Source organism: Dasypus novemcinctus, chromosome 12 (assembly GCF_030445035.2).
Source record: "Dasypus novemcinctus isolate mDasNov1 chromosome 12, mDasNov1.1.hap2, whole genome shotgun sequence".
NCBI classification, from domain to species: domain Eukaryota; kingdom Metazoa; phylum Chordata; class Mammalia; order Cingulata; family Dasypodidae; genus Dasypus; species Dasypus novemcinctus.
Window position 1 is genome coordinate 57,918,016 of NC_080684.1, and position 24,250 is coordinate 57,942,265.

General features: G+C 37.8%; 1 long non-coding RNA gene across 2 annotated transcripts in view; it reads right to left on the reverse strand.

Moving 5' to 3' along the window:
- LOC139440164 (uncharacterized) overlaps positions 1-24,250 on the reverse strand; it is a 192,237-nt gene that overhangs the window by 50,307 nt on the left and 117,680 nt on the right. For both annotated transcript variants that reach the window (XR_011650272.1, XR_011650273.1), the window contains one exon: positions 1,807-2,040. This is a non-coding gene — a long non-coding RNA (uncharacterized lncRNA). The remainder of the gene's footprint in view (positions 1-1,806; positions 2,041-24,250) is intronic.

Sequence of the window (24,250 nt, forward strand, 5' to 3'; positions counted from 1 at the left end):
GAAAACAAAGACCCCACCTCTTGATGGGAGGTGTGGCAAAGTGGGATTATCAAAGAGCATGCAGAATGGAAAACATTTTGTGGTTATCTTTGAAAAGTCCAAACAACATTTCAAAAATTCTTTGGAAAATACAATTTCTAAGCCAGTAGTGCTAGTCTATAATAGACTACAATATTTGGATATGCTTAGTCTGTGACCAAATGCTCTGGAACTAGATGGTGTCCATTCCACAGCATACCTTGCTAATAACGAGGAATTAAAGACACCATTTATTGATACATACTATTAAATACTTATTAAGTGCCATATTAGCATTATCTATATTCTGTCCCCAAAACAACTCTATGAAAAATAAGGATTATTTCATTTTACAAATAGGAAAGTTGGGGCACAAAAGAGTCAAGTAACTTGCCCAACATCAGTGGAAGCAAGATTTTATACCAGGCACGTCTGTCTGACTCTGGAGCCCAGATTCTTAACCCTGAATCTATACTGCCTCTCTGCAGGAAATTGTTCATCTTAAAGGTTTCAGAACTTGTCAACCCTGTAGCTCTTTGTAAATACCTAAGTCTATCTGGGGAGTGTCATATTGATCACCGATTCCCCCTACAGCATGTTATATTATTCCCTAGTTGTGTGCAGCAAGCACTAGCCCTTCAGGGAACTTTGTAAAGTTATTTCTCAGTCTATTTCTCTAACCACAACTGGGTCATATTTGCTCCTGGCCTCTGTTTTCATCAGCTCAGCAGTGTCATTTGTGCCCTTGTTCTTGCCTATAGCAGCCGTATCAAAGCAGCAAGCAAAAACACGTCCATGTACTTTTTTTTTAACTTAAGAGTAGTGAGTTTATTTACATAGAACTCTCCATGATCTAAGAAAAAATATATATAGTAATTTGCAATGTATGCTAGAAGAAAATAGAAATAAATGAGAACGGTAAAAGGTAAGAAAAAGTTGATCAGGGAAAAGACAGGAGGCAGAAAGCATTCTAAATAGAATGGAGACAAAAAAGCAAGTGAGAGTAAATTAATTTTTTTTTAATAAAACATGTTTAAATTACAAAAGTAATACATTACCATTGTACAAATACAAATACAAAAGAGTGGAAGTTCCTCCATTCCCATCTGTTCTTATTTATCCTCTGAGAACTTCTAATACATCTATGCAACCACACCCTCTCTGTTAGTTTTTCAAAAACATTCATATAGTTTAATACTGTTCAGAAATATTCTTTTTCACTCCATAGTGCATTATGGACCTCTTCTGGTTCGATATATAGACCTGACTCACTGTTTTTATTTTTATTTTTTTAGGAGGTACTGGGGATTGAACCCCAGACCTCGTACATGCGAAGCAGGTGCTCAACCACTATGCTACATCGTTCTGCTCACAGTTTTTAAATAGATGAATGTTCAGTAACATGGGTATACTGTAATTCATTTAATAAAAAATGCGAATTTTATATATAAGATATTTACTTGTACTTGTGCAAATATTTCTGTATGCTTTGTTCCTGAAAGGGGATGCCTCCACCCAACCACCTTTTTCTATATGACAAATTTCACACAAATTTCCCTGAAAACCAAAGAATGACTTCAGTTATAAAATATGCTGAATGAAGGGCTGTCAAATGTTCCAGTTTTTTAAAAAATGGAGTCAAATTAAAGTTAGTATTCTTTTTAAAAATAAAGTTCATTCGATGTTTGAAAAAATATGCTGAATACATTCCACTTTCAGTAGCTCTCAGCCCACATTGTATATTAGGACTTGAACTTGAGGACCGAAAGAAATGTTCGGCTTGCTTACCTGGAAAGTACAGTAGCTCCTTGTAGACCTTTTTCCTTCATTATTTTTTCAGGTGGAGTCATTACACAGGGGAGATTAAACACCAGATGTCAGTTTTCCTTCCGCTGAGGTAGCAAGCCTTTGATCAAATCTGTAACTACGGGTTGAATGTGGACTTTGTAACTGCGTGCTGTCTCCAGGGTACAAGCTGCTGCATTAGGGCTGACATCTATGCACGTGTACAGCGCCTGAGAACTAGGAACACAGGCACCGTGTGAGACCCTGACCCTACTTCAAAGGTTTATTTTCACGCCCGCGACCTCCCGGGAGGCCACCTCGAGGGGGCATGGAGCAGCCGGCGCTGCTCCCCACGGACGAGCACCCGAGCAGCGGAGGCAGGGGAGCCGGGCCCGGCGCCGCCGTCTCCCTCCTCTCGGTTTCCCCAAGGATTTTTTAAAATCCTTTGATAGCGACGTTTTTGCCTATGTTGGAATCATGCGTTAGGGCTTCTACCCTGTTCTGAAATGAATGTATTACCGTATGTATTTGGAAGAGGCTTACTTGAGTGCCTCAGTGTTGGCTTTCTCTGATCTATAGGGAATGAGAAGATTTCTGCTGCTGCCAGAATTTTCCCCTTCTTGTTAAACAGAAATAAGTGAAATCTGAGATACCGCAAGGATTAATTAAAGAGAAACTGCCGAACATTTGGAAACAGATTTCTACACAGATTTTCCTATAGTTATGCTTATCAATTTGTAGGAAGCTAAGAACAAATATTCCAAATCCTGATTAACTGTCCGAATGAAATTGCACAAACACACCCACAAAAGAGTTCATTTAATAAACTAATAATGGAGGGTCCAATTGTGGATAAATGGCTCCACATTTCACTCCTAGGAAGTTCAAATACAGCAATGAAACTAAGTGGGTACTTGAATGAAGTAATTTTCCCCCTGAAAAGGTATGTGTCATACCTACTTTTTGAATTCTTTTTTGTTTTGCCAGGTATTTGTTCCTTGTGTTGCATAAGACTAGAAAGCCCCAAATTGCCTAAAGGCAGGTGGTCTAACTTCCAAAGATACTTATATTCAGCACTCCATTAAAATCTCCCAGCCTGTTAAACTGGAGACGGCCTTTTTTATTTAACATCAGCAGAGGAATAGAAAGCTTTTTCCTTCAGGCTGAGCATAGGGACTAGGTGTTCTGAACATCAATTTAAAAGCCAAGAAAAAGAAAAAAATATTTTGGGTAACATAACAGCTGACAGCTCCATAGGACGTGGTTCCTAAAACTGTCTTGGATAGCTGTGGAGGGAAACACACAAAGAGCTCTTAACTAGCACTGGTTCAAAGGAGGGATTTAAACATTCCATTCTAAGACATTGCACAGATATAGCAAAGCAGAGGATGCACATCTGGAGCAACAGAACACAAACAAATTGGGTAAAGAAGGAAAAACAACATTGCCTGCAACAGAGACTGAAGTACAGCAACCTGTGAAATGTGAAGGACATATCGAGGCAACTGGAATATTTCAGAAAGTTAATGGGTTAATTTTACCAAACATTATTATTTTGGATAACAGAGCAGTAGAAGAAACTGAATTCATAGTAGTAGAAACAAGACTGACTGTAGGTCTCCAAACTCCTAGGCTATTACCCTTCCTTTCATACTTCTTAGCATCTATATTTTGTCGAGTAGCTTACAGTATTGCCAGACATGTCATTTCACTCTAACTGTACAATGTGAAATTTCAAAAAAGGCATCAGTTTATTCTAGAGACAATATACTTATTTAAAGGCAAATATAGAAAATTTAGTGTCCTAATGTTAGCTACCAAGGTAGCTAAAAGACCATACTCCAGGCCCCCAGCTTCCTGGCCTATTTTTTCCTACTGGTTCAAAGGTCCCAGGTAAATAAAAATTACATATATAATATACATATGAGATCTACTTCGATGTTAAATGACTGTGCGCACTGAATATTACCAAGTAACAAATACTTATGTCAAATTCTATAGTGATACCTTGGAGTAACATTCTTTGATAACAAATCCCTTTGTAGAGAAATCCATGAGGAAAAACAAAAGCAAAAACAGTAAGACAGAGGCAACAGGCACACAGCAGAGGCCTTCACAGGTAGCAAGATTTAAAACTAACCAGTCTATGGGTCAGGCAAGGGGATGGGGGAATGATGTCTAGCCTATTTTAAGGAAATTATAGATGAGCAAGGTAAGGGAAAGTTTCTTCCTTCATCTTCAGCCACACATTTATTTCTGGCTACTTTTTTTTTTTTAATATTTATTTTTTCTTTCTTTCTCTCCCCGGCTCCCCCCCCCTCCCGCCCCCATTTTGTCTGCTCTCTGTGTCCATTCACTGTGTGTTCTTCTGTGACCGCTTCTATCCTTATCAGTGGCACCAGGAATCTGTGTTTCTTTTTGTTGTGTCAGCTCTCTGTGTGTGCAGCACCATTCCTGGGCAGGCTGCACTTTCTTTCGCACTGGGCGACTCTCCTTACAGGGCGCACTCCTTGCGTGTGTGGCTCTCCTATGTGGGGGACACCCCTGCATGGCACAGCACTCCTTGCGCGCATCAGCACTGCGCATGGGCCAGCTCCACACGGTCAAGGAAGCCCCAGTTTGAACCGCGGACCTCCCATGTGGTAGACGGACGCCCTAACCACTGGGCCAAGTCTGCTTCCCTCTGGCTACTTTTGAGATCCCTTCCTCTTATCAGAAAAGAAAAGGCTTCCTCCATTCATTTATCTGTTCGTCTATCTGGTTATCACAGATATTTATTGAGCAATTAATCCATGCAGCACTAAGCTAAGTATAAGGGACAGACTGAGGCCAAGAAACTCCCAACCTAGAGGGGAAGGTCGACAGGTAAAATCGCCTCTACAATCACCACAAGGGCTATGACGGTGAAGAACAGCATGCCATGCCACCTCTCCAGGTGAACAGAAGACTTCCAGGAGAAAATTAATCAAAGTTGAAACCTAAATTAGAGCAGGGTTGGAAATGGGGGTGGGGGTGGTGGGGAAGTATTTGAGGGAAGGGAGCAACAGCTATAAAGAGACAAAAAGAAAAGATTTCTTGTTCAAAGAACTGAAAGGAGCTGGTGAAGGAGAGGACTGGAGAAATGGTGGCAAAAGTGGGATTGGGTTGGGAGGCCAGGGCCACATCCACTGAGTGCTGCTGTCACGTGCTTGAACGCAATCCTAAGGCCTAGTGGAGGACAATTAAAAGGTCTAATTAGGGGAGAGTCATGAATAAATCTGAATTCCAGAAAAATCACAGGACCCAGTTAGGGGACCAGTTAGAAGGCTGTGGCTATGATCCAGGTGAGACATAATAATGGCCTAAAAATTGTTACACAAACTATTAATAAATTGACTAACAGGACACAATTTTGTGGCCTCATTTCCACACATCAGGTTTATGTATTTTATCTCCTGTAATGGGGAACTTGCTCCCTGTTGAAAAGTTTAAGATATAAGCAAGAAAACAGAAGGTATTTTAGGGACAGAAGCCCCAAGACATACACAGTCCCCCAAATCTCAGAGTGACACACTGGGAGTTGGACTGACCAAATCACATCACTCTTGTACTGGAACTCCCCCTGTCCCTGACCCAGCCTAGGCTTCTTCTTTTACATTTTTTTCAACTAAATCCAATTTATTTTTTCCTTCTGCCCTAAGTTTTCTGCACACTTTCATAACCCAGTCCCCTTTAACCTAGAACTCTTATTATTTTGACCTCTGCTTTGTGGAAAGGAAGTGTGACATAAATATGCATTCTCTTCATTAACAAAGAGTTACTGACCATGAGTTTGTGCGATATATTAAAATAGTTCCTCACACACGTGTCCACAAGTTTATCATCCTCCCTTGGACTCACACATCTCCTCTGTGTGCTCCACAGGATCTCAGCCTCTGTGTCCTGATGGCCACAGCCTAAAGCAGCACAGCCTCAGAACTCTCTTGGCATAGATTTTGTAGAAGGAAGCTAATTATCAGAAAGTGTTTTACTTTGTTAAAGGCTGCCAAGGAGAGAGACCAGAAATAGGTTGGCTTTTATAATGGGGATTTAACTTATAAGCTTATACTTCTGAGGCCGTGCAAGTGTCCAAATCAAGGTATCATCAGGAGATGCATTCTCCCTGAGCTGCAGCTATGGGTGATCAGCTGCATGGCAGCATCCACTTGTCTCTCATTGCTTTCAGCTTCTGGCTTCTGCTCAGCTTCTGTGTGCCCTTGATTTCAGCTTCTGGCTCCCGGGGTCTTCTCTCTCAGATTCTAGTTCTGTGGCACCGCTGATTTCAGTTTACCAAGGACTCCAGTAAGGGGATGAAAACTTACCCTGGGCCAAGTCTTACTGGAATAATCTAATTAAATGGCCCTTACCTGAAGCTAATCTAATCAAAGTTTTCCAATAGGTTCACACCCAGAGGAATGGACCAACTGAAGAACATCATTTTCTGGGGTCCACAAAAGCCTCAAACTACCACAGAAAGAGAATGAATTGGGTGGACTCTAAGATTCTGTGCTTGCCACTTGTTTCCTAAAAATTCATCAGACAACACATTCCACAAAAAAGACAACATACTTAGAATATTATGAAAGCAAATTTTACCTGATTTTAGCCAAATTCATATTCTACCACAAAAGAACATGAAAATAGCCTTTTTGTTTGTTTTGGCAATATAACAATGGGAAAACAAGAAGTGTTTGGGGGTAATTAACTGATGTTTTGGGTAGTTACCTTATTAAAGTTTACATGGGAAGAATAGATTCCAATAAAGTTTGAGTCTTTAATGAAAAGAAAATGAAAAGGAATTCAACTAAGTTTGAACAAGTACTTTCAGCATCCTCAAAGTAGTGTTTATTTAAAACTAAATTGCTCTGACATTGAGAAACGAATGTACTTGAATACAGCCATGGGTCTTAATATACCATGGTAAACAGGAGTTAAGTATCCCTGGAAGAAGACTGATATTCCAATTGTCAGTCAACCCTCAAAGAGGTCAATCCTGAGACAAGAACCAAGAGCTTGGGAGACAGATCATAGTCCTTGATGAGAAGAAGGGCACCTTTCTTTTCTCTGGATTAGTAGCTCATCTTGACCAGCACTGAAGTCAGAGTATTGTATCAGCACTTCTAGTGACTGGGTAGGGCGGAGCTGTCCCTGGCAACCAAGAGTAAAAGAAAAGGGGGGATCTATCCACTAAAGAACAGAGGGAGGAACCTAAGCAGTAATTTTAAGATGTTTTATATAGGCCATACTTCCTTTCTTTTGTCCACAAACCATCCTCAAATTCTCAATGAAATGTATCGCCTGATCTCTGCTTTACTAAGAGAAATTAAGAGAAAAGAACAGCTGGAGTATACCAGCCCAAGAAAGTAGGCTCCCCGTTCCAAATGCCAAGGTGGTGCTGACAGCAACAATCACAGTGGGAGAAAACTGTACCCATAGAGTGATGCTCTCACAGAGGCAGTGTGGCAGTAACAGACCAGCTAAACACAAATTCTGGAGTAATCAGCATCTGAGCCAGTGATTGTGGATGCTTTTACCAAGAGGACCCACAGCTAGCTCCTGCCCCACCAACAGGAAGGGAGGACAACCCTGATGCTTTCTTGAGAATGTAAACGGCTCATGAGTCAGACTCCACTCACTGCATCTTCCTCAGAACACCATCTGTGGGTGGTTTGAACCATTACGCAGTTTTAAATTGTTTTTGTTCTTATTCATTGCTTAATTTATATCTGTGGTGGGTCACTGGTTAAAGACAAGAAACAATAGAACATTGATGTTGAAATAGAAATTCACAAGAAACATTAAAAATATAATTCTAGAGATTCCCTTACATTTTTCTTTACCAAGGCCACACATTGCATTTTTAACTATTTATATAGTGTAACAAGGTGTCTCTAGTTCTACAAAAATCAGTGTCAAAGAGAAAATGTTTTGCAAATAATAATGGAGTTGTGCTTTTGTTGTTATTATTTAATGAAAATAAAGATTATCCACTCCAAAATGTTATCCCTTAAAAACTAGTACTGGCAAATAACAACATAAATCTTACCACTGAACTCAACTTTCAGTAAAACATGAAAATTATATAAATAAAACACTTCATGTTCTTAAAGCAAAAATGTAAGACGTTTTAACTTATGAAGTTTTGTTGATGTTGTCACATGTACTTAAACTTGTACGTATATTAAAAGTACTATCACTTTATATTTTTTGTCCTTAAATAATGCTTTTAGTTAAATAGTTAATTTAAATTAAATTGAATAGACAATGCCACTTGTTAAATAGGGAAAATTTCAAATTTGTCTTTCTGTAACTATTGTCTTAGTTTTTGCCACAGGGCTGTCAATGCAAAGTACCAGAAATGTGTTGGCTTTTATAAAGGGGATTTATTTAGGGTAAGAGCTTATAGATCCAAGGCCATAAAAGTATAAATCAAGGTACCATCAGATATGCTTTCTCACCAAAATCACCTGCCACATGGTGACAGCTGTCTAGGTCTCTGCCTTCCCTTCCAGGCTCACTGTCTCTCAGATCCCAGCTCCCAGACCTTAGCTATGAGCAATCAGGCATAGCACTTGTCTCTCTCTGTCCTCCTTTCTCAATCTCTGCTGCTCTGCTTTCTTTCCAAGTTTAGCTGTGAGCTACCAGGCATATGGCAGTTTGGTCTCCTGAACCTTGAACTGCTCCGGGGTCCAGCCTCCCAAGAGCCTCCTTCTGTGCCTCTGTGCTCTGCTGGTTCCAGATTCAGCGACCTCTCTCAGCCTTTGGGGATTCTCTGTTTTCCTGCAGGCCTCCCTCTCACATGGCAGAACAATATGGTGGCTTCCTTCCCTCTGTGTGTGTGTGTCTCTCTCTGTGTCTCTGTTTATATCTGACCCAGCAGGAGGGCAGAGAGACTCAACCTGAATCATGCCTGGCTGATGTCATCCAGTTAAAAGAGTCTCACACCCATAGGAATGGATTAGTTAAAAAATATAATCTTTTTCTTTTTGGTATTCATAAAAGAACTTCTAAATGTCACAACTATTACTAATATTGTATTTTAACAATGAAATAACGAATTTATCATCCAAATAGGAATGGTTATGAGAGTGGAAAAGGTTACTAATAATAACTATACCAGGATAACATATAAAATCCAGTGCTATCCTAAGCAAATCAGGACTTTTGTATACATTGCTAAGAATGCAATCTGTAATAATGTATTGATCTACTTTTTAAAATATTTAAAATCACTTATTTGTTATACAACACATAATATGATGATTTTTGAAAACATAAGGGAATTAGTGCGATGATATATTACTGTAAAAAGGGATTGTGAGCCAAAAAGACCCCTAAAATGGGTTGCTATTTTAATCCAATTCTTCCACTTTACAAATAAAGGTCCTGAAGCCTAAATAAGTTAAAAGACAAGACCAAGGTTTTGCAGCTAAGCTAGAGGGAACTTTCATAGCATTAAATTATACCCATTTTCTGGAGGATGGATGGCAATTCCAGGCAAATCTACAATGTTACTTTTAAGACTGAATCTAGGAATTAAAAACACAAATTTAAAAAATACTCCCTAAAACTCTAATACAACTATGTGAAATAACTAGCCCCTTTAGTAAAAACCAGGAAAAATAATTCTTATTGTGAATAATGTTATAAGGTTTTACACCACATTTATTCATAGAAACTCTAATACCAACCCCAGGGGGAGGAAAACTCACTAAGGGTGTCAAAGGTAAAAAAGAAAGGTCTAGGCTGTGACCTAGGCAGCTCCTCATCTGCAGGCTCATCAAGAAAGGCAAGTTCTAACAAAACAGATTAAAGAGGCTGCTACCTCATTCCCATCCAGTCCCTCTGACATGATGATACACTTAAGTAATAATAGTTGAGTGTATTAGAGTACACTCAAAGAACTGTAATCATGGATACAAAATGTAGACTGTTCCAAGATCCAGATAAGTAGGGCCAACCCACAACAAAAGTCCATCTGATTTGTGGGAAGAGTTTATAACAAGATTGAGACAGAGGTAGATACAGTGGCCATAGTGGCCATATTGACTTTAGTTCTCATTCCACCTTCCATTTGGAACCAGACCCAACTCCTAAGAATTCAGGAAACCCCAGAGCCCTGGAAAACTTAGGAGAGGAGTGCAGTGGCGGTCTCAATAAGAAGGTAGAAGACACCTACCTGAAGAGCAGAAGGGACATCTTGAGCAATTAGCTGGAAAAATAAGAGACCTGAATATATTTGTATTCCAGGTAGATGATATGGTTTATACCAGTTACACAGAAACCATTCTAAAGTGGTCATTTTATTATGCTTAATTTCAAAATGTATGAATCCAGTGGAGATAGAATGATAATGGTAAATATGAATATTTAAATGATGTATCTGGACAATTGAATGATTCCTGCATTATTCCCATACATTAGCTGACAAATTAGAAAAGTAAAGAAATTTAAAAATGCAAATTTAGTGTCTGATTAAAGGAATAAAGGCAAGAAGTGATTAGAACAATGAAAAAAAGTGAAATAACACAATAATAATGAGGGAAACCAATGAGGGCACCACAGGGGAAATAGTGCTTCCACTGTTATTTAGTGTCAGTTTTTTCAATTGATTTTGTTTCCACAGTAAACATTTTGCATAACCTTTAAATTTTGTAGAGGAAAGTATAGGATTTCAGGACAGAAGACCTGAACTCCAATCTACCATTGACCTTAGCCAAATCAGTTAACATTTTTGTCTTTTTTTCTCTTTACCAAAGAGGACAAGTTATACCTTACTTACAGGGCTCATTTTTTTACCCATCTCCCCCCACCCCCCACCTTTATAATGTTTTATTCATTGTATTGAAAAAATCAGGCACAAATATGACACAATGCTAACATATGTTTATTCTGGTGTTTGCTATGTGGTGTTTGCTATTATAGTCTCTATGCTACTTTTATGGATATTTTTTATTTTTTCCCTACATAAGAAAGGAAATGAATGAAAAGTAAATAAAAGGGTTTCCTGCAGGGCCAGGCAGCTATGCAGTGTTAAGCGATGACAGGGTGAAGGCAGAATGTCCATCTTCCTTGCTTCAAAGAGTCTGTGGAGCTGCTTCAGAATCCCAGGCTCTGATGAGCTGAATACCAGGGCAGATAACAGCTAAAAACTGCTGTCCATAATTCTTGCACTGTCATGGCACATAGAATGAGTTAACAGCCATTTAAAAGCGCTCATTAGCATTTGATAACTTTTGCAATTGGCAAAGTGCTGTTCAGAGGATTCTATTATTATATGGTATTCAGGTTACAATGAATGAAATATGGAAGAAGGAAAACTCAATCTATCAGAAAATTTCAGCTAGCAGAGCAGGGATTAAGAAAATAATTGTAATTTGAAAAAAGGCATTAATAATTAAAAGACCAAAATGGTCTACACGTTAGGAATGCATGTAGCAGAAAGTTTATAATACAAATTATATTAGCTACCCAAGGGGAAAATTTCACCACTGATCATGCAAACTTCTGAAAAAAGACAAGTCATCCATCTTTCATATCTGAAAAGACTCCTACCCTTGTCCTTTTGGATTGGCCATCACCATCACCACTATCAGGCATTCATTAAATATATCAGGCCTGGGGATAAAAATGCGTAAATAATTGTACCAGTGCTAAAACAACAACAACAAAGTGTTGTAAGTAGGAATTCAGAATTCGATATAAAAGAATACACAACAACAAAACAAATATCCCAGGCCACATCAGGAACACTGTTTCCATTATCAGCATCATCACCATCATCAACAACATAGTATTTATTTTATCAGCAGTTTAAAAATCTAGAGTATATCTTCAAATTCCTCCAAAAAATTCCAGAAGAGTTCAGACATTATTTTACATATGTTCAATATTAGCCTCATGGATATCACTTAACATCTATCACTTTCCTCTACCTCACTTCAAACAGCTGTGGTAATGGTTCCTGGAAAAATGGCAGAATCAATGAATGCTAGCCTAACTAAACGCCATGAACAATTCTAGAGCATCTGGTCCTCCCCACTGTGCAAGTCAGAACTAGGCTGGTTCAGCTTACACGTCAGTTCTCCAACAGCATCAGAAGTGCTGTCAGATAGAGAAGAGAAAAAATCCCTCACTGCCTCTTAGCTACCCTGCTGTAAAACCTTCATGTGCTAAACATGTTAATATACTAGAGTGAAACAACTCTTTTTAAACAGTAGTTCGTGAGAAGTTAAAAGGCAATTTTGTTTTGTTCTCCCCATCTTTACATTTATTCTTAGGGCTAGTTCTTCCCCTGAGCCTAAATGAGAGCTCAGGCTAGACATAGGACTTTTCAGGTCACCCATAGGAGAGCAGTCAGTGGTGTGCCAGGTCTGGTTCATACTGACCCACGAGAGTCAATTGTGTGTATCTCTTTCAACTCCATGTTCAGTGATGTTGTGGTGGAGGCTTCCAACCAGGAGTGGGTAAACACTAAAAAGTAGTGGTTCCCCCACCTCTCCAGAGAGTCAGCTGTTAACATATACCAACATACCATTGCATAGGATTCCCTGGTTACTTCAAAAATAAACACAGCCTCACCTTAGTAATGATAATAGCCTGTCCCTCACAATAATGAAACTTTCGATCTTGTTTACAGTCGAAGCTTTCACCTGTTATTGATTAGGCATACCTGCTGTGAGGTAAAAGGGATGTGGTTGGCTTCTTCTCTCCTCAAGTAGGGCTTCTCTCCTCTGCATCTTGCTACTATGGTCCCAGATTCTCTCTAGAGTTAAAGCAAAGGGAAGTAGAACAGGGGGAACCGGAGAGTCCAATTTGTCTGGGACTGTTTGGATGATCTAGTGTTAGGAATTTCTGACTTGACAAATGCATAGAGCAAACTCTATTGTCTGTACTTTTCTGGGTTCTTCAATAAGATTGAAATAATGTGCTGAGAATGTGTATGTTTTGCTTAGTTGCTATTATGTAACTTGAGGTCCAAGACACAGTATTACACTGGTGGTGTAACAAGAAACTAAGAGCAAACTTTGAATATGAGCTTTTGGTGATAAGTTTTGCCAAAAGCAAATATTTTTCAGTCATATAGGTAATTATTCTGGAACTTTACTATGATGTGACTGGGGTCCAAATAGCTCAAAAAGACCCAACTGGCACTTCCTGCAGTTTGGCAGACACCTTCCCTCAGAAGCTGAAGATAATAGCCAAGGGTCAAGATTATCTTCACTGAGAGAATCAGGAAATCTGAGAAGCAGTACTCTTGGAGCATCTTCCACTTGATACCATCTTGTAGCCTTTGGTGAGAGATATATCCTGTAAGCTAATGCAGTAAAGTATAATTCAATATATAATCTATATGCTTCAGTCTTCATTTTCTCCAATCCTCAAACCCAGTCTTCTATAAGCCTAATTTACACTCCAGGTCCTACTTGTTCTTCCATATCTTCCACTGGTAGCATTGAACTCCAATGGATTACACACACACACACATACACACATACACCGAGAACAAGAATTAATTTTCAGTCAGCACATGATACACAATATATATTATGACCTAATATAAACATACATATGCATAAATATAACAAATGTTTGATATACAGTACCCCAGTACATAAAATATATTCTGACATTTTCTATCCTATTTTAATGCTAATTTTGATAAACAGATTAGTTGATTTAATAATGGGTTTCATATTGCAGTATAAATCCATTTTGCTCTACAGCCAATTCATAGCTTGTACCCTAAAATCCATTAGTGCATTATCAATGGAATTCATTACAGAATTATTTGCCCTCAGGCCCTCCACTCAGTATTTCTTTCTCTATGTTTTTTTGTCCCAAGTCAAATGCAAAGCATTTTATAGCATCTTCAATTAATCTCTGAATACAAAAGAGAAGCCTATGTTCCCAGTTTCAAGTAAATCTAAGTGTGGAGGGCTTGTTTTCCCAGAAGGATGTATTTACATATATACATACACACACATGTCCTAACGAACCAGCTGGTAAGATAGGGAATCAATGGATGGATCTTGAACCTGGCAGAGAGTCCACATGGACATCAATAACCCCAAGACAGCTGCGGAAGACCCTCCCCAAGATTCTGCCTTCAGTACAAGACTTCATTCAGAAGCCAGGAGAAGCCCTGGATATTCCCCAAGGACTTTATCATTGGGCCGTCATGGGGGATTGATGGGGGGGGGAGGTAATCAATCAAAACAGCAAACAGCTGGAACTCCTCTCCTGCCATTAGTAAAGAGGTGGAATAATTAATTGTTCAAAAAGCAGGTACAAGGCCTGAATGTACTTTTTTGCCTTTGGACCACTCCTCCTGCCTTCTGCATCCTGCTCTAGCCATTTTTGCCTGCATGATGGCTATGCAAGTAAAACCTGGGCATTTGTAATCTATAATGGGGAATCATAGTCTGTAAATCAGCCTTCTTTATCAGCCCCTTCCTTCTCTACCTAGGCCCATTTCTCTTCCCTCCTCACCTGAATAAATTCCTGGCCTAACTCACCCAATATGCTCTTGAAATTCATCTCTGCAGCACAGTCAAGAACCTAGAAAATATCTGGTAACACTAAGGCAGAGAAAAATGTCTGGAATGATACCCTAGATAAATAATAGGGATTATTCTCCAGAGAGTAAGACTGAGAAAGGAGAAAAGAAAAAAGGAAGGGAATGAAGGGCTATCACCTTTTATATTATATACATGTGCATTCTTCTAGTTTTTATAACAGATTTGTGTTATTATTATTTAAATATTAAATAATTAACATGTTAAGTTTTAGAAATTGGAAATATTTAAAGATAAATATTTTTATCCTAGAGAAAAATCAATGTTAGCATCTGATACATTTTTAAAAATCTCTTCTAAATGAGCTCTTGATACCAATGACTATGCTTGTAAGCCTGTGCACCTGAAATAAGAACAAGGCCTAGAGCTGCAGGGTGCCTAAGAGTTACCTCCTGAGAGCCTCCATGTTACTCAAATGTGACCAGTCTTGAAGCCAAACTCAGCATGTAAATGTGTTGCCTTTCCCCCAGCGTGGGACATGATTCCTGGGAATGAGCCTCCCTGGCACCAAGGGATTACTACCAAGTACCAGTTGATGATGTAACTAGAAACTTGAATAAAAGGGTCAACTCAGACCAGCAGAATATCTCAGTCTATATATAATACCAGGAGTTAAAAATGCTTTTTGACCTGAATAAAAGGGGGAAATAGAAAGGACAAATGAGTTTATATGGCTATGAGTCGCCAAAAAGAGCTGGGAGGTTATCAGAGGGGTTGCCCTTATGCACACCTCAGCAGAGTCCCAGAGACAGATAAAAGTAGATGCAACCCCAGGTATGGGTTCTTCTGAGGGCTGCAGAGATCCACAGGGTCTATGGTCATGGCAGATGGAGTTCAGTGCCATGTCAGTTGGCCCTACTTTGGAGTTTGTGTTTCTGTGTGATGGAGCGGGACTCAGATGTGGTCTTTGTCCACAAGCCTCTCCTGTTACTTTTACCGGAACTGTAGTTGGTGCTGGGGTTTAATTTATACCCAGTGAACCTGAATCTCTGGATTGACCATGTGATAGCCAGGTCCTGAGCCTCAACAGACTTGCAGCTCCTACACTCTGGTTTATTGGACTTACCCCACTCAGCTAACATGGAGATGAAGAAAGTCAACCACCACACCAGGGAGCCAAGAGTGCCTATTTCCTGAAAGCAGGAGAATTGCATCCAGCATCCATGTGGAATCTAAGCCCCCTCTTGATATAGATGTGGAGTGGATATGGCCATTCTAGGGCCCACAGGATGGAGGAATAGAGAATGGATTAGAGTGGACTTACTGATATTCTATTCATGAACTACTGTGATTAGTAATTGAAGAAAATGTGGCATTGGTGTGGAGAAAGTAGCCATGGTGGCTGCTGGAGGTAGAGAGTGGGAGGAAGAGATGTGATGTGGGGCATTTTCGGGGGTTGGAATTGTCCTGTGTGGTGCTGCAGGGACATTTACCAGACATTGTATGTCCTCCCATAGCCCATTGGGTGGACTGTGGGAAAGTGTGGGCTATGGTGTGGACCACTGACCATGAGGTACAGCAGTGCTCAGAGATGTATTCATCAAATGCAATGAATGTGTCATGATGATGGAGGAGGCTATTGTTATGGGCGGAGGAGTAGGGTGAGGGGGGTGGGGGGTATATGGGGACCTCATATTTTTTGAATGTAACATTAAAAAAATAAAGAGAAAAAAATTTTAAAAATAAAATCTCTTCTATAAACACACACATAGGTAAAATTATAGTGGACTTAGATTTTTGTCTTTTTTCACTTATTATTACAATAAAAGATATTTATCCATATTGTCAAAAATTTTTTGAAAACTTAACATTTCATAATTTTATGTACTGCATCAAATGGATATTTCATAAAGTTATGAAATAATCATTTATCATTAGATGTTAGGACAATTTCCAGAATTCTTAATATTTTAATATATTTAAACCAGCAGAAAAAATCATAAAATTATTACATTTCCACTGCAATCCTGTGTAATATAGATATTAATCAAAAGCCCTTGTAAATGGTTAAAACCCAAATAATAAATTAATAAGAAGTATACCTTAGCATCATTAGGGATTTCTTATACCATCTCAGGTAAATTTTTTTATAGAAACTTTCAGCACTTTGATGATACAATCATTTAAAGTGGCTTTAGAAATTTGCAAGGTAATCTGAATCTAATTAAGTTTAATACAGTAGCATGGATAGGGCAATTTACATAAGAAAAATAATACTATACCACAAAATGGAAAAATGGAAAATGGAAAATGAAAAAAAATCTAGAACGGCAAAACATTTAAATATTTTGCCTATGAGGTACAATATGAATGGCAATATTTAAATAGACACCTGGGATTGTGGCTGTGAAACTCAAAAGAAATGAAGTGGTAAATACAGTAGATTTAGCAATACAAGCTTAAGCCCTGACTAGTGAATGAGACAAATACTATATGTGGAGGGAAAAGGCCACGATCACACAGAAAAACCAGGATTAGGTCTGTATTAACTCCAGTCCACCCCTACATCTCTTCCCTGTAGCTTTAGAGACAGTAAAAGTATTCTTCCTTTAAATCTATACCAAAAAATTTTTTTTAAAAATCTATACCACATGGTTTGTATTCCTAAACATACTGTGAGCTTTTCAAGGGTTTGTACTCTCTTCTTCAATTGTATGTAATGCACAGCTGGATGCTAAAAGAACTCTGTACTTCTGTTTCCAGAAAAGTCCGTTACTGAGACAAACCTTGTACAAAATGTAAATAAATTTCTGCTTTAAAGCACTGGAGACTCAATAAGATATGAGCAATTACCAGGCCATGACCCAGAAGAAGGAGGAAATCAAGAAAGGCAAGCACTGAATTAGTGATCACTTTCCCAACTTTTCATTCTACTAATAAAGATGTTATTAGTTTGGAGATGAATTAGAGTGGGCCTTACTCCAATATGACTGGAGTCCTTATGAGACAGGAAATTTGGATAGTCAATAAGAGACAGATGGGAGAGAGAATACAGCCAGACACTGTAGACTTCAGAGGAAGTATGATCTTGCTGATGCCTTGATTTTGGACTTCTAGTCTCCAAAGTTACGTACTGTTTAAGCCAACAAGTCTGCAGTACTTTGTCACAGCAGCCCTGGCAATGTATGACACATATCCCATGATGCAGCAAGTCTACTCATGAATGTAGTTAAACACAGGCATATCAGGATTCATACACAACAATGTTAATAGTAACATTATTCACCTTTGTCCAAAAACTGAGAACTTCCAAGTTTTTCTGAATGGTAGAAAAAAATAAATGATATGAGAAATTTCAAACACTGGAATAGTAATAAACCATTGAAAATGAACAAATTATGTATATGCAACAACATGGAAAAAACTCACAAATATAATTTTTAGTAAATAACACCAGACCCAAAAGAATGCATGATTCCACTGAGAAAGTAGTCATTACTAAATTATAGCATTTAGAAAAATTCATGTGAATAATAAAATTCTAAGAAAAGCAATGAAGTGATACTAGTCAGGATAGTGGTGATCTTTATAAAGAAGGATATGGGACATAATAACGTAAGGTAGCATGAAGGGAATTTTGAGGCATTCTGTTTCTTGATCTGGGTGGTGGTTATACAGATGATTGTTTTGTCATAATCCACTGAGCTGTACACTTTTGTTTGATTTGTAATTTGGTTTTGTTTCCCCATATTTTCGGGTTTTTAAAATATATATTTTTAAATGTTTCCAATAAACAAAGGCTTTTTGTGATAATTCTGTTGCCTTATCTGAGGTGATCGCAACTGGTTAGTAGTTCAGTCAACTTAATGTTCATTAATAAGAAAATAATACAAGTAAAGTTGGTTACATACCTTGAACATTTAATTTTCCATTAAAATATATACAATTCCATACCTAGGTATTTATCCAAAATACATGAAAACATATGTTCACAAAAAGACTTGTGCAAGAACATTCATAGTCATTTTATTGAAAATAGAGATAGAAACTGGAAACAATACAAATGTACATTAACACAATTTACAGTTTAACTATATAATATACTGATAAACAATTTGCAATATATCTTTACAAAGAAATACTATTTAGCAATATAACATGTTGAACTTCTAATTCACCTAACTACTGAATGAATCCAGTGGTGTGCTGACAATTGATTTCTGGGGTAAAGAAAATTCTGACTTGTAGCATTTGGCAATTACCATGGTGTAATTCTTTCCACCATTTCCGATTTCAAGCTACCAACTTGAAGTCACTGAATGAGGAGTTGGGAAGAGATGACACAATTGGCACTTTCAACCTGGTTTGAGCTAGCTTCAGCATATCCTGGAGGAATTTCATGGACATTATGCTAAACAAAAGAAAGTTAGATACAAAAGAGAATGTACTAATTGTAACATAGAACTAAGATAGTAAAGCCTCATTAAAAGATGAATATGAGGGAAACGGACTTTGGCCCAGTGGTTAGGGCATCCGTCTACCACGTGGGAGGTCCGCGGTTCAAGCCCTGGGCCTCCTTGACCCATGTGGAGCTGGCCCATGCGCAGTGCTGATGCGCGCAAGGAGTGCCCTGCTACACAGGGGTGTCCCCCACGTAGGGGAGCCCCACAAGCAAGGAGTGCACCCATAAGGAGAGCCACCCAGCGCGAAGGAGGGAGCAGCCTGCTGAGGAATGGCGCCGCCCACACTTCCCGTGCTGCTGACGACAACAGGACAACAGAAGCGGACAAAAGAAAACAAGACGCAGCAAAAAGACACAGAAAAACATACAACCAGGGGAGGAGAGGGGAATTAAATAAATAAAAATAAATCTTTAAAAAAAAAAAATTAAAAAAAAAAACATGAATATGAGTGATTTTGCATAAAATAAGACTTTACAAAATATAAATACAAATATACTATAGTAAAGGAAAAAGAATAGCAGCTATGTTTGGTAGGGAAAGCATAGAGAGATTAAGAGGTGATGAGTTTTGTTAGTTTTTGTTTTTTATTACTATTATTATTGGAATAATGAAAGTGCTATAAGAATGACTGAAGTGATGAATGCACAAACATGTGATTACTCCCAATACCACTGATTGTATACTTTGGATGGATTTATGCTTTATTAATATGTATCAATAAAATTGAAAAAAAAAGTTTAAAAGGAAGAGAACATACAATATGATTTTGTTTATATGAAGATCTAGATAACTATCTAAAATGAAGAATGAAATCAAAAGTTTGTTCCCCTTTGGGAAGTAGAGAAGAATTAACTGGGAAAGTGGTATGAATGAATTTTCTGGGGAGCTAGAAATGGTCTACTAATATGATAACAGTGTGAGTTACACAGATGTAGCCATTTGTCAAATTGTACAGCTAAGATTTATGCAAAGTATATGAATTTTGCCTCAAAAACACTTGTAGAAAAATAGTGAGATGACTAGAATTGTGGGAGGGGGAGGGAGATAGAGATAACAATACAGAAATGGCAGAAAGTTGGTAATTATTGAAGCTAGCTGGTGGGTATAGGAAGGTTCATTATGTTATCCTGTTTATTTTGTATATGTTTAAAGTTTTCTGCTATAAAAAGCTTAAATGATAATAAACATACAGATGAACACGGAGTTACCAGTTTTTCTGATGTACGGCCATGGACTTTGATCTAATCATGAGTCCTCTGAGTAAAGTCTTGCTTTTTTTTGTTGTTGCAAAAATCACTCCACACATTTCTAGGCTTTTTGCCTTTAAATTAGAAAGAAAAATTAAAGACACTTGTAAAGCAATCATTGTGCAGAAGTCTAAATGTTTCTGATTTTTCCCATAGGGATTTTCCTTTAGCAGTTGTCTTATCCATACCTAATTGAACAAATTTTTCAACCACCTAAATTTATTGTCCCTTTCCAAAACATTAAATGTTGTTAATATAAAATCAACATGCCTCTTTCTTTTTATATTTCATATTTCATCAATTTATATATTTTTAAGTATGTAATTAAAATAATAGTATGCTTGGCATATACAGTTTTGGGAATAAACACAAACTAACCTCCAACTCAACCAAGCCTTGATAAAAAAGTAACTCAATAACTCAAGTGGCATGCAAAGGTACTTGGGTGACTAGAACATTCCTAACCACTTCACAGGTTTGCTGGATGAGCTGATGCTCCCCATTCCCTCTATAAAATACATAGATTGATGTCCATGGCTATTAGACTCCTAGATTGTGTCAGAGATATCTATTTACCTATAATTTACCTGAGTATTGTACTACTGATACACTTCAACTGCAGCTAACTAAAATGTATAGCATTTTGTCTGTTGGAGAATGTATTTTGAGTACCAGCTTCCACATATTTCAGCCTTTCAATAATAGCAGCTCACCTGGCAGTGATATTTGAAGTCAGAAGAAGAGAAAGATATACAGGTAACATATAAACTTGGTACATTTGCATAAGTCAAGAACCTAATTCCTCTGACAATCTGAAGAATGCCAAATACAAAAGAGGCACTACTATATGGTTAATTAATATGACATTCTAGAAAACTAATATAAAATGAAATAATTAGAAGAATGGCTACCTTGAGGGTTGGAGGTGGGAGTTTACAGAGGAGCCTGAGTGAATTTCAAACATATACAAAGGATATTTATCATGGGAAATAGGTACTTGAGACCTTTAAAAATATTGTACATTTATACACATTTAAGAGAGGAAGAAGGAGAACCTGTCTATAGCTTTTTCTGTTTATGTGTTGATCTAGCCTGAACTCACCTTAGACAAAAGGTTGCTGTCTATTGCATTGTTTTACTTCCTGAAGGGGAAGTTAGAATATGAATAAAGAATGATTTTTTTTGTTCCATAGAGATTATGGTCAGATATCCTCTGGCCAATGGATATCCTTCAGTGGATAACAATGGGCCTTCCTTAGTCCTTTGAAAGTCAAGAGAGCAGGAGAGAATAACAACTCCATGATTGACAGAGCCACTAAATATTGCTGAACACCTGTGCTGGCTGGCCTTGAGGCCCACAGTCCAATTCAGGTGCAGTTTTTGGAAAATCTAGGTAATCTGACCCTCTTCATCTCTCTCAAGGTTATGAACACTTAATTTTGCATGTAATAATAATAGTGATTATTTATAGAGCTCTTAATTTACACCAAGGAATAGAGTAATCACTTTACAAGGATTATGTTGTTTGACTTTCCCAACAACCCTGTGTGGGAGTTCCTACCATTATCCCCACTTTTAAAAGTGGGAAAATGAGGCTCAGATGATTTGAATAACTAGCCAAGATTACCTAGTTAACAAGAGATGGAGCCTGGTTTCCAACCCATGCAATCTGACCCCAGAGCTTACATCCTTAACCACTGGCAAGTAAATTGATTAACACAGTATAGAGAGCCAGGTGGAAAAAGTCAGCAAAGGAAAAGTATTCTTCTTTATAGTTAGGATTAGCCAGCAAGCTAAAAGATGTAGCTGATGAATTTTGGCCCAAACCTTCCCAACAATACAATATCTGTAAAAATAGTGATTACTGTCCTGAGAAAGGGACTTTTAAAAGTCACAGGATTCAAAATCAAAAGGATTCACCTTAGCTCTGCGTTTTATCAGGCAAAGGGAGAAGAAAGTATAAGAGGTGAAGTCCATATTTTTAAATGAATTCTTCTTTGTTGTTGAACATTATCAATTTTTAGCCCCAACTTTGATGAAGAAAAGAGATTCATGCATATCATTTCATATTCTTGCCCTGGTGTCAGATATAAATTATCAGAATTTAAATGCCTCTTGTAGTATAAATTCAATCTATTTTACAACTTTTTTTTTTCATATTTTTTTTTTACAAATTCAGAGACATTTGCCTCCTGTCCCTGTAGACAAAGGACTAGCAATAGAAGCAAAACACATGTTCAAGTGTACTATTGTTTATAGAGTATAAATATATATTTCTATCTTATCAAAACACATTCTCTGACAAGTTCAGAAAGAAGAGACCATATGAAGTCTAGCACCATCAAACATAATGTTCCAGGACCCTAGGATAAATACTAACAAGAATAAATATGTCTTTGTAAAAAAAAAAACTCCTTGTTTATCATCTTGAGATTTTTTTTTCCAAGATCAAATGTAAAGTACTGCTAGAGGATTATGGCATAGCTAGCCACGATCTTGGGCACTCACTAAAATTCTTATCTTATGACAAGAATGCTGGGGTCTAGGGTCTGCAATTCCCTACAGTCCTAAAATTGTCTAAGTCTCTGCTTCCAGCATGTCTGGGGTGAAAAGTACAAAGAAATAAACTTTTGACATGTTCACTCTAACCACTCATTCCATTTCCCCATTCTGCATGGAGACACCTACAAAATGGTGACACTTGAACTAAGAGAGGCAATGGACATATCTGATTGTTTGCTGCTAGAATGCAACATGGTTTTGGAAAGTCAGTGAATCTAGATTTAAGGCTATGTATTCCAAAGCCTTAGGAAGCTTGAACTAGTCTGATAAACCTTGGAGAAAAAAAAAATCTCAGTTGAGTAGCAATAGAAAAGCATCTGGGTAACACTCACAGGAAGCTCCAGCTGATTGGGAAGAAATGGCCTCTGCCATGGGCAACAGCTGCAACAACATGGGACTGTGCCTTGATAGGTGGACGCACCCAGAGCAAGCTGAGCTGGAGCCTGGAATTTCCCTAAATGAAATCCGAGAACTGTTTAAATCGACCTCTCTCTCAGCATAGTTGACCCTTAAAAAGTGAAAAATGACACATCCCAAAGCACACTGAACTTTACAGCAGCAGCTAAAAAAATAATTATAAAAGTTGGAAATAAATGGTAGTCTTCTTGCAATGTTGGAAAAATAAACTGGTTGATTAGACTGTCTTCTGTCTGAGGAATAAACAAAGAGATTATTTAAGAAACATATATGCTGGGATTGCTGTGGAATGCACTGTTTCCAGAAAACAGATTTATCTGTTGATTATAATCAGACTTCTTATGATGCAGAACTCATTTTCACAAAGCAGTCAGGGTTACAATGACATAAAACAGAACACCCTGAACTATATTTGGAAAAGCTGATCTGAAAAAAAATATAGTGGGAGAAAAGTTTGAAATAGTTAGAGAAATATACATAAACTAGTACTGTACAGATGGGGAAATTTATTCTTTTTCAATAATATGACAACTTCCTTGATAGGACTCTAGAGAACTGAAAAATGAAAGGCTTCTCTTCTGGCTGTAACTGTGGCTAAGTCACTTGGCCCCTTGCTTTGCTCCATGTGAATCTTTGGAATATATACCTAAATAATTATGTTAAAAATGGGTCTCACATTCACAAGAATAAAAGAAATAAAAGTAGACAGACTGGCAGGAAACACATGGAAATATAATTCTCCAGATTTAGTCTCTTGGGAGGGAACTTGGAAGTCATCTAGGCACTTGCTTTCTATATGCAGGCCTTAGGATATATGCTCTTTGTAATATAATTTCAGAAAAGAGAGATCAGTGATAACACTGATTCTATATCACAAATAGAATATTTAGAGCCATAATGATTTCAGTAAACTATCTTAAACTGAGTACTAAAAAAGTAAAAGAATTGGTGAAATTCCTCAAAAGTCCATAATTGATGTCCTCTCCTTCCATTCTCTATTTTTTGTTTTTCCTTTAAACCTTTTTTTTACAGAAGTTTATCATTTATACATGAATATATAGAAACAGTAAGTGTATAGTATTAGTTATAAGCTTACAAAACAAACACTCATATCACAATACAGGGCTTCATACATTACCCCACGACCATCACCTTACATTGTCGTGGAACAATTGTTACAACCTATGAAAAACCATTGTCAAAACATTACTACTAGCCAATA